Here is an 11100-nt window from a genome sequence, read left to right as displayed (position 1 = left end):
ATGATCAGCCCCATCATTCCCCCCCCCAGACATCACCCCCACCTTGGGGCTCAGCAATGGGTTTGGTGGGAGGTGAGAGCACCCCAAGCCACAGAAAAACTCTAGTCTCGCCTACCATGATTAACTCCAAACCTCCTCTACCATGATTAGCAACTCTGAGCATCTTTCCACTTTTAATCATTACAAGGAGTTTGTGACAGTTCTGAGGAGCCCAGGCGTATATTGAGATTGTTTTTAATATGGTCACAAGTGAATAATGTAATGCATTTCCACATGGAGTAGCGAGCCAAGGAACGTTGGGCCCCTGGCTCTGAGAAGGCCGTTTTGAGCTTGCTTACACAGTGGGATAAAACAGTGAGCAAAATAATAAACAAGGAGATATCACCAAGGAGAGGAAGCTGAAGGAGGACATAGCTCCCAGCCCAGCCATGATGCAGGGTCACACTTCAGCTCCTCACAGCCCGGGCTCACTTAGTTCTCTTTGAAGCAAGCGGCCCTTTCTGTTGCTCATGCTGCCCCCACGCAGCGTGTGTTGTGCCAGCACTGGGGGTTCTTCAGGGCTTCCTGCCCATTGCCAGGGTATCTGGGTGCAGAGGCACTCGAGGGGCTCAACCTATGCCCATGGTCCCACGGAGGCCCTGCTGCTGCTGGAGATCCTGTGGGGAGCAGCTTCAGTTTTGTCCCCCAAAGCAGCATCTGGCAGCAGAGTCTGGAGAAGAAAATGGCTCAATACAGGCAGAGCGAGTGACCCTTATCCTGCAGGTGCCCATCGCTCCATCACATCTTCATGACGTTCGCAGGTGTGCCTATCTCCTCACTTCAGTTCATGAAGCATTTAACCTCTGGAATACAAAACTGCAAGACATCAACTTCAATCAACTCCAAGACATGAATATTTTATTTATGTGAAAAAATTTCTCTTTGTTGCTGCTGCTGCTACCACAGAAGACCACAGTCTTGTCTCAGAGGCTTAGCAGAGCATCATCTTCTCTGCCTTCCTGCATTATTGCTGGTTTTAAGGTGCTTCTCAAGTTTCCAGGGGGAAATACCTGCCTAGTCCTGGCTGTTCTCCCCATCCTCACCCATCCAGTCCTTCTGAGGCATGCTTCTGTAACCCTCACAGGTGCAACCGCACCAGGGATTAACACAGAAGCAGAAAGATCTCTCTGGATTGCAGTTAATCCCTTTTTTTTAATATTTGCCAAGCCTCCTGTTTCTCTCTTAGGCCAGATGAGCATTGAGAAGAGGTCTTCAGAGCCTGAAAAGGAACAAAAATTCTCTTTTCTGACTAGTAACGAGCAGAGATGGGGCTGGAGGAGCCCTGTGGGAGTGGGAATGGTCCCTTGCTCCTCATCCTCATTTTGCTTGTGGAGACTTTGGAGCAAGTCCCTTTCTGGCAGGTGGCTACTTGGTGTGGTGGGACCTTCCTGGGATTTGAGTGGAGATGTGGGTATGGATCTTGGTCTGGCACAGGTTTGGCCACACTGTTCCCAGGTTGGCATGGAGCAGAGGGTTTACACCCCTTCCCAGTGCAAAAGGGGCTCTTCCTCCTTTTCTTCATGGGGTTGTATTCGCTGCCCTTTGTCTGGCCCCATGGAGTGGCAGGGTTGAGCCACAGTCTGAGGGAGCCCTGCCTGACTGCTGGTGTCCCAAGAGACTCAACCTCCAGCACAAACAGGGAGGCATCGAGAGCTGCAGTGCACTGGGATGGAAATGCTCCCAGCCGTGCAAAGGGAATGACAGCCATGCAGACCCGTGTAGAGCCAGAGATCCCCATGACAGCGTGTTCAGGCAGGGAGCATCTGGACACAGTTGCCCTGAGCCCAGCCAGAGTCAGCCCCAGGAAGGGGAGGTTTCTCATTGTCACCCATTTACAGGAGGTGCTGCCATTTACTGGTGGCACCACCACCAGAGAGCATCCCACAATCCTCATGCCCATGTACGCTCTTTGCTGTCCAATCTGACATCTTCCTGTATCCCAAGTCCTCCTCTGCAGGGCTGCTTTCCATCTGTTCATCCTGCCTTGAGTGTCCCCAGGGACAGAGGCAGATGGTGAAATGTTAGGGGCCTACTTTGATAGAGGAGGGACAGAGACCCTCAGCATGACCAGACACAGTAACCTGAAATAGCCATTTAATCAGCCAGATGCAGGGCTGGGGTTTGCTGTGAGGCACAGTCAGTTCCCCACCGTTCAATGCCAATTTTCATGCTCACATCCCATGCCTGGGGTACCTCAGTTAAGGGGGTATGGCAGCGAGGGGCCAGGTGTAGCTGTGAGATGGGGCATGGTAAAGGGAACCCAGCAGAGAGCATGGATGTCACAGGCAAAGGGGAAACCACATCAGGAGCCCCAGCTCTCAGCTGTGCTGGTGCCTTTTGCTCACCTCACACCTGGGTAAACACTGAGAGCTTAGTCCCAGGTAAAGCTGGATGAGGATGCGCCACCAGCAAGCCTGAGGTGTCTGCAGGCTCTTGGTGTTTCCACATCCCATGCAGCTGATGTGGACACTGACTGCAGCTCAGCAGCATGAGGGATACAGGGCTTTCCTCCCCCAGCTCCGAGCAGAGGTGCAGGCTCCGCAGGGAAAATGGGTCTTGGCGGCATTCCCATACCAGCCTGTCCCCTTGCTGTGGGACTCAGGCAGAATGAAACATTCACTGAGGGCAAAGTGGCAGGTGGGGAACAAAAATGAGAAGGTGAGGAGTGTGTTACCCAGCCAGCAGTGCTGGATAACCACTTCCCGGACAGAATAGCCACTTCCCGGTTGGGATAACCACTTTCTGGATGGGATGACCACTTTCAGGATGGGATGACCACTTCCTGGACAAAGGGGAGGGGTTTTTCCAATCCACTTCCAACGAAAGCATCTGACAAGGTGCCACCTGCGTGAGGGTGGCCTAAGCTGAAGGAATGATTAGTAGAGATACTGGAGTAAAAGAATTCACTGGCTGGGCCTGCAAGATGGTGCCTGGAGATGTTGGGGTTTGCTGGTGCTGGGGCTTATGGCTTCTCAGTGTCTTCATTAAGCATGGACAAGCACATCTGGGAGCAACGGGTGGGCGGCACATCTGGAACACTGCTGAGCAGCACTGCAGCTCCATGTGTGGTTGGGAAATAACAGGAAGAACAAAATGAGCCTGGAGACGGGCAACAGGCGGGGGTCCAACATGAGAGATTATCAACAGGGTTTGCTGCTCCCATCTGCAAGCTCCTCATCCAAAAGCAAGTGCAGGGGAGATGCATCCAGGAACATTCAATAATCTTGGGACTAGGATGAACCACCAGTGTGGGCCAGCCATGAGCAATGTGCAGACAGTCCCACAATGCACTCAGGAGCTGCTACAGCACAACACTGACCTCAGCTCTGACAGGAGCCCCAGCGTGGTCCCGACCAGCACCTGAGGGAGCACAGGAGGGCAACGGGGCTGTGGTTACTCTGCAGGGACACCTAGGGCAGGGAGCAGCAGGCAGGGAGAGAACAGCATGGTCCCTGTGCAGCCAGCACCACGTCCAGGATGGGGAGAGGCTGTGAAGGTGTCCCCAGCAGGAGCACAGCTCCTGTCTGCCCCACGAGCAGCGTGTGAACCAGGGGACAAGGGCAGAGGATCTCTCCTCAGCCACAGGCTGGGTTGCGTTTGCTCACAGGTCCACATGCTGTGGCCTGTGGGAGGTGGAATCCCAATCCCAATCCTGCCTGGGAGCAGCACAGGATGCCCAGCCCAAGGATAGGGCTGTGACCTGCTCCCAGTGAAGCTGGACGAACTGCGCAGCTCTCACTGGGCCCAGGACCTGGATGGACCCAGCCTTGGAGACTCGGCTCAGAAATCAGGTGGATGTCTGGGAGGGTGCAGGCCAGCCACCCGCTAAACCAGAGCTGTCATTTCCTCAGGGACCTCCAGGTCCAATCAAAGGACTTCGGTGTCTGGGCTTCCCAAACAGCTTGTGATGATTCTCTCCCAGGTGTCTCACTGCCAAAATCATGCAGGGTACCAGGAAACCTCCCAGTAGCCTGTCCTACAGGGGGTGCATCCCTCAGCCCAGCAAAGACGTCCAGCTGGAGCCAGAATGATGCTTTTGCTTGGGGTGCTCCTACCACATCTCCACATTTCCAGCGTTACCTATAAACAGGAGCCAGCTCAGGGCTGGCCGGGAGCAAGTGCCTGCTGGGAATAGCTGGGAGTGCCCACACTGGCCCCAGCACTGAGCAAGCCCACAGCACATGTATGCAAGGCGTTTCGGTTTGGGTTTGAGCCTGTGGGCAGTGAGGCTGTAAATCCAACCAGTGTTTCCACTGGTAGAGGAGAAAAATAAGGGGGTGCAGCAAGTGGAAGCATGACTGGGGGCAAGTCCTGCTGAGCCAGTAGCTTTGCCTTGACACCCTGCAGGTGGGAGCTCCCCAGTGAACTTGAGACTTGGCTTCAAGGCCAGAGTTTTTCATCCTGCAAACACAAAGACTGGAAAGACCCTAGTGTATCCAAGGCTATAATCCTCCTCCTGGCAAGGATGCTTGCCTGGAAGGAAGATCAAACCCAAGCATAAGTCTCCATTCTTCCCTTACTTTCTAAACCGTTTTCTCTATCCTGTTTCCCAGGGCAGCGTCTCTGTGATGCCAGCCCAGGAGGGGCTCCCATGGCAAGGGATCTGCTCCCTGTTGTCCAGGCACCAAAGCAGCCAGGAAATAGGCGGCTTCTCTGGCAAAGCGCCCCTGGGTTCTCCCGGCTGCCCTGCCAGGAGCCCTCACATGACAGAGCAGACGCGGGGGGCATCCAGCCGTGGGACAGCCGCCGCAGCCAGGGGCAGCACGGGCTGCCAGGCTCCCGGTGCTGTCAGCTCTGCTCATGGAGCTGTGGCGCAGCACCTGATGAGCTGTTTCCCCAGGCTCATGGTAACAGGCTGAGGAGCATGCGACATGGGGCCCACTGGCCATCCTCAGTGTGAAGGAGGCAGGACAGATGATGGTAGCACACACAGGACAGATGATGGTAGCACACATGGGACAGACAATGGTAGCACACATGGGACAGATGATGGTAGCACACACGGGACAGATGATGATGGCATACACAGGACAGATGATGGCACACCAGGAGAGATGGTGGCACAGACAGGACAAATGATGAGGGCACATACAGGACAGATGATGATGGCACACGCAGAACAGATGATGGCACACACAAGACAGATGATGGCGGCACACACAGAACAGATGATGGCACACAGGACAGATGATGGCGGCACACGCAGAACGGATGATGGCACACACAGGACAGATGATGGCGGCACACGCAGAACGGATGATGGCACACACAGGACAGATGATGGCGGCACACACAGAACAGATGATGGCACACAGGACAGATGATGGCGGCACATGCAGAACAGATGATGGCACACACAGAACAGATGATGATGGCACATAGAACAGATGATGGTGGCACACAGAACAGATGATGGCACACAGGACAGATGATGATGGCACACACAGGACAGATGATGGCACACACAGGACAGATGATGGCACACACAGGACAGATGATGATGGCACACGCAGAACAGATGATGGCACACAAACAGATGATGGCACACACAGAACAGATGATGGTACACGCAGGACAGACCATCTCCCACCACCACAGCAGCAAGGACAGCGCGAGGTGCCAGCAGCAGCCTGGGATGCACCTGGCTGTTTACAAGGACCCGTTTACAGGGATAGCTGCAAAGGGACACTCTGGAGCACAAGGATAGGGGAGCAGGATCTACCTTTTGGCCAGGACTCAGCCACGGGAGCCCTTCTTTTCCCATTTTGCTTCCCAGCCCTTGGTGCTGCCCTGCCCTGCTGCCTGTGCCTGCTGACAGCTCCTGCCCTGGGCAAACACCACTGGGAACTTTCCTGGAGACACTTCCTCGGCATCTGCCTCCCAGCAGCTCTCCAGCATCCGGGCTCATCTCCTTCCAGCAAACCCAGTGCTCCCCAGGGCTGCCTGGGAGCAGGGATGAGCTTCATGGAGCTGTCATGATCTCTCACTGAGATCAGCCTGTTGAACTGATCCATACCCTGGCCAGGGAATGAATCAGCTGTCATCACTTTTTAAAATCCATTTTTTTTCCATATATAACCCTCCTTTTTCACCAGCATTGCCCACTCTGGGGCCTTTCGTATGAGCCTGCCTGCTGAATTCCCAGTGCACCCCTAGCTCCCCCAGATCCCTTTAGGTTTTTATCTCAGTTGACTCAAACCTCAAACATGGGAGTCAAAGAACCCAAAATCCTGACATTTAGAAGGAAAGGAAGAGTTTGTGAGCTGCAGACATTTTCAGAGTTTCACTTTTCAGGTTTTGAACACAACTGCAAAACTGGAGTTTTATCTTTCAGGGAGAACTGGAGCTTCTGAGCTCATCATGGGATGCCACCAGCTGCAAGTTGAGAAAATCGTGCTGTGAAACTCTCAAAAAGCCCCTGAAAGCCTCATTCATTTCCTCTTCTTCCTCACTACAAAACAGTACGACTCGTGAGCAGATGGATGCTCTGAGTACGCACAGGAATCTCTCCAGCTGCAGATGGACACCCTCAAATGCACCCCGGTGCTGCAGGTTTTCTATTCCTGCCCCAAAACAGAGACATCTCCATGGGTTTTCAGGCCACTCCAGGATGGGCAGCTGGCTTAGTGCAAACCTCAGAAATGTGAGAGGAGATTGCTTCAGCATGAAGCAATGAGGGACTGCGGCACATCCCCTGCCTAACCCCACGGCACTGGTTCTCTCAGCTCTGGGAGCGGCAGCCTGGGTCCAGCCTCAGGATGGGTCCAGCCCCCCTCCTTCACTAATGTTTGCAACATAGTCTGAAGAAACATGGTCCCACACAGATGTTACAGGCTGCAGGGCAAGAGCAAGCAGGGCCCACACCTGGGGTGGCACCAAGTCACTGAGGCTGAAGCAGGTTGCAGAGGTGATGGAGTCATCGTAAGGGGAAAGGAGATGGAGAATAGCTGTGCTCTAGGATAATCTCAGAGGCATTCAGAGCTAATAATGCTCCACTCAGAGCCACCACCCTGCCCTTTTAAGTCTGTGCTTTGTAACAGGGACAAAAGGAAAAGAAACACACAGGCAGGTTCATCTGTGGGAAGCTGGCAGTGCCACTTCCAGGTGCCACTCTGTGCCCGCTGGGGTGGGGCCATGGTAGGGAAGGGCATGGGAAGGATGCTTTCCCACCTCCGGGTTCAGTCCTGCTCTCAGGCTTCAGCAGGTGGCTTGGATGAACTACTAAGTGCAAGTTTTCCAGCTTCAGCTGAATTTTGCTATTCGCGGGGTAGAAGAGCAACCATCACTCCTCACACTGCTGCTGGGAGCTGCAGGGAGCCAGTACCCTGCTCAGGGAAGACATTGTTCGCTGGAATGAGTTTTTCCAGCTCGAAGGTCCCGGGGCAGGGCTCAAGTTAAACGCTCACTGCAGAAAAATGAGACTTTGCACGAGTCTGAGGTTTGGCAGACCAGGGCTGCGGGACTTGCCAGAGGAGCACTCCACAGCCAGCAGCCGGCCAGGTCCAGCTCCAGAAACACACCCCGTGCTGGTGTCAGAGGAGCTGTGCAGGCTGGGGAGTCCTCACGAGAGCCACATCCAGCCCAGGCATGTGGGATGCTGCTGTTGGAACAGAAATGATCCTTCCCAGTACGTGTCAGCCAGATGGGAACTGGGCAGAAGTTGGTGTGGACAAGCGTCCACATCCCGCTCCCAGCGTGTGCCTCTGCTCCAGCCTTGTCCTCCTGCCATGGAGACATCTTGTCCTTGAGACTGCATTGGGTTTACATGGCCAGGTTTTGGTAGTGGGAGGCTGCATGGGTGGCTTCTATAAGAAAACACCAGAAGCTGCTCCCATGTTGGGCCCAGCCAGGTCCAACCATCTCCAAGATGGACCCACCACTGCCCAAAGAGCTAAGTTGGTGGCTCTTCTATAATAACATATTTAAGAAAGGGTAAAAACCACTGCATAGCAGCTGAAGAGAGGAGCCAGAACATGTGGGAGCAGCAGCTCTGCAGATGCCGAGGTCAGTGAGGGAGGAGGGCAGGAGGTGCTCCCGGCACCAGAACAGATCCGCTTGTGGCCTGTGGTGCAGACCATAGAATTACAGAATCAGAATGAACCAGGTTGGAAAAGCCCTTTAAGCTCATCCAGTCCAACCCTTACCCCAGCACTCCCAAGGACACCACTAACCCATGGCACTGAGGCCTCGTCTCCACGCTGTGTGAACACTCGCAGGGACGGTGACTGCAGCCCTGCCCTGGGCAGCCTGTTCCAATACCTGAGCACCCTCTGGGGCAGGAATTGTTCCTCAGCTCCATCTAAACCTGCCCTGGTGCAGCTTGAGGCCGTTTCCTCTTGTCCCATCCCTTGCTCCTTGGGAGCAGAGCCCAGCCCCTCCTGGCTCCATCCTCCTGTCAGGCACTTGTAGGGAGCCATCAGGTCCCCCCTGAGCCTTCTCCATCTGAACCCTCCAGGTCCCTCAGCCCTTCCCCATCACACTTGGGCTCCGGGCCCTGCACCAGCTCCTTTGCCCTTCCCTGGCCCCGCTCCAGCACCTCAATGTCTCTCTTGTAGTGAGTCGCCCAGATGATGGTGAGGCAAGCTGTGCTCCTGCAGCCCACGGAGGTCCATGGTGGAACAGATATCCTCCTGCAACCCAGGGAGGACTCCACACCTCCACATTCCTGCAGCAGGAGCCTGCTCAGCCTCTGAGGTGTGCTTTGAGAGCCAAACTGCTGCCAGCAGCCTGCCTGGCTGCCACTGCATCCATCCCCCACCTTGTCATGTAGGAAAGCTTGCATGTACCTTGCATGATTCAGCTCTCCTTTCTCACTGCACATGTGCCTCCCTTTGGAAACGAGCCCTGAGCTCAGCCCTTTCAGCTCTGTTCTGGTTACCGGGTGCTGGACCACAGCAGGACTCCCACAGCTGGGGCCAAGCTGCCACATCCCGGCCAGTGCCAGCCAGAGGCACACGGGCCCACATGGAGATCCTGAGCCCTGTCTGATGCTGCAGATGGAGCTCAGGCTCCTCTCATCCCCCTGCCAAGGCTGTCTCACTGCAGAATGGGAGGAGATGGGTGCCAGGTCCCACGGCTTCAGTAGTCTGTGTGAGGAGCCACATTTCCAGTGTCTGGAGTAACTGGATTCCCCTGGGAGTCACCAGGCAGCTCGTGGTGAGAAGCTCACCAAGGAACCAGGCTTAGACCCTTTACAGGTGCAAGTTTCACTGGTTTAAAAAATAACCATCTCAGGGTCCAGCCAGAGCGTGTGCTCACTGCACTCCTGGCTGGCACACACCTCTGAGCAAATAAGCCTGGGAGCAGCCACCAGTAACACAGTTATGATGTCCCCACTGTCCCCTCCTGCCACCCAGCAGTGTCCAGAGGTGACAAAGATGACAGCAAGTGTGTGATACTCCCCTTGAGCTCTCTCCCTATCTCCAGTTGTTTTCAGCTCATTTCCTGAGCCACATGTGATTTCCCAACGTCCCTGTACTTACACTCGTTAGTAGATCCCTCCTTCCTGGACTTGTCAAAAAAAACCCTTTGGGCACAGGCAAACCCCCAGCATCAGCACAATCCCTCCACAAGGTGCTCCTGCCACCCCTGGGTGGAGAACTGCCTACTTCAGGTTGGGTTAAATCTGGCTCCCACCTTCACGTCGTGCGTTGGAAGAGCCGGTGGCTCTTCCCTTCTCCAGCCTCTTGGACAGTGCTCAGTTTCCAGATGCCCAGTTGTATCTTCTCTGGTTGGAGGCTCCCATCCTGCTCAGCTAGGAAGGTCCCTTCCCACCAGAGTTTCTCACAGTGATGCCTGCAGGCAGGGCTCACCCTTCCTGGGGCTCATCTGCTCCTCACGCACCATCCTGTGTGCATCCCAGGGAGCAGGATCAGCTCCTTGCAGCCCTTGCTGCCGCACTGACTTCACTCTGCATGCAGGTCCCACCCTGCATCCCACCTAGGGCTGAGCAGGACACTCACCATGGGACAGAGGCACGCTGTTACCCCACCGGCTGCCTCCGGCCTCTCGAATTTTCCCTCCAGCAATGTATTTTCCATTGCATTTAAAAATAAAATCTCAGCAATAAAAGCTCTGGCTAATTTTATACTGGGCCTGGTTTTCCCAGGCTCCTGCAGGATCCGGTGCCTCTCCAGCCTCATGGTGCTGGTTCCCCTCCCAGCACCAGCACTGCCCACATGACCGGGGAGATCCCACAGGGGACTGTGGGTGGACGTGGAGTGTCTGGGTGGATGTGGGGTCACTGGAGTGGATACTGAGCCCTAGTGCTGCCCATGAAGGGGATTCTTTCTCTTTGCCTTGCTGGGGAGGTAGGAGACAAGTGGGAGGGCAGGGACTTGCTGTGTGGGGTGGGTGGCACAGTTTGGTGGGGTGGGAGCACAGACACGGTGTGACCGTGGACACGGTGTGAGCACAGACACGGTGTGACCGTGGACACGCTGTGAGCACAGACACGGTGTGACCGTGGACACGGCGTGAGCACAGACACGGTGTGACCGTGGACACGGCGTGAGCACAGACACGGTGTGACCGTGGACACGCTGTGAGCACAGACACGGTGTGACCGTGGACACGGTGTGAGCACGGACACGGTGTGACCGTGTACACGCTGTGAGCACGGACACGGTGTGACCGTGGACACAGTGTGAGCACAGACATGGTGTGACCATGGGCACGGTGTGAGCACGGACACGGTGTGACCGTGTACACGCTGTGAGCACAGACACGGTGTGACCGTGGACACGCTGTGAGCACAGACACGGTGTGACCGTGGACACAGTGTGAGCACAGACACGGTGTGACCGTGGACACGGTGTGAGCACAGACACGGTGTGACCGTGGACACGGTGTGAGGAGCACAGACACGGTGTGACCGTGGACACGGCGTGAGCACAGACACGGTGTGACCGTGGACACGGTGTGAGGAGCACAGACACGGTGTGACCGTGGACACGGCGTGAGCGCGGACATGGTGTGACCGTGGACACGGCGTGAGCGCGGACACGGTGTGACCGTGGACACGGCGTGAGCGCGGACAAGGTGTGACCGTGGACACGGTGT

Source organism: Pezoporus wallicus, unplaced genomic scaffold (assembly GCF_028554395.1).
Source record: "Pezoporus wallicus isolate ANWC-B61680 ecotype Strahan unplaced genomic scaffold, APGP_CSIRO_Pwel_v1 contig_8071, whole genome shotgun sequence".
Lineage (NCBI taxonomy): Eukaryota > Metazoa > Chordata > Aves > Psittaciformes > Psittacidae > Pezoporus > Pezoporus wallicus.
The sequence above is the reverse complement of the archived record's forward strand: the minus strand, read 5'-3'. Positions refer to the sequence as shown.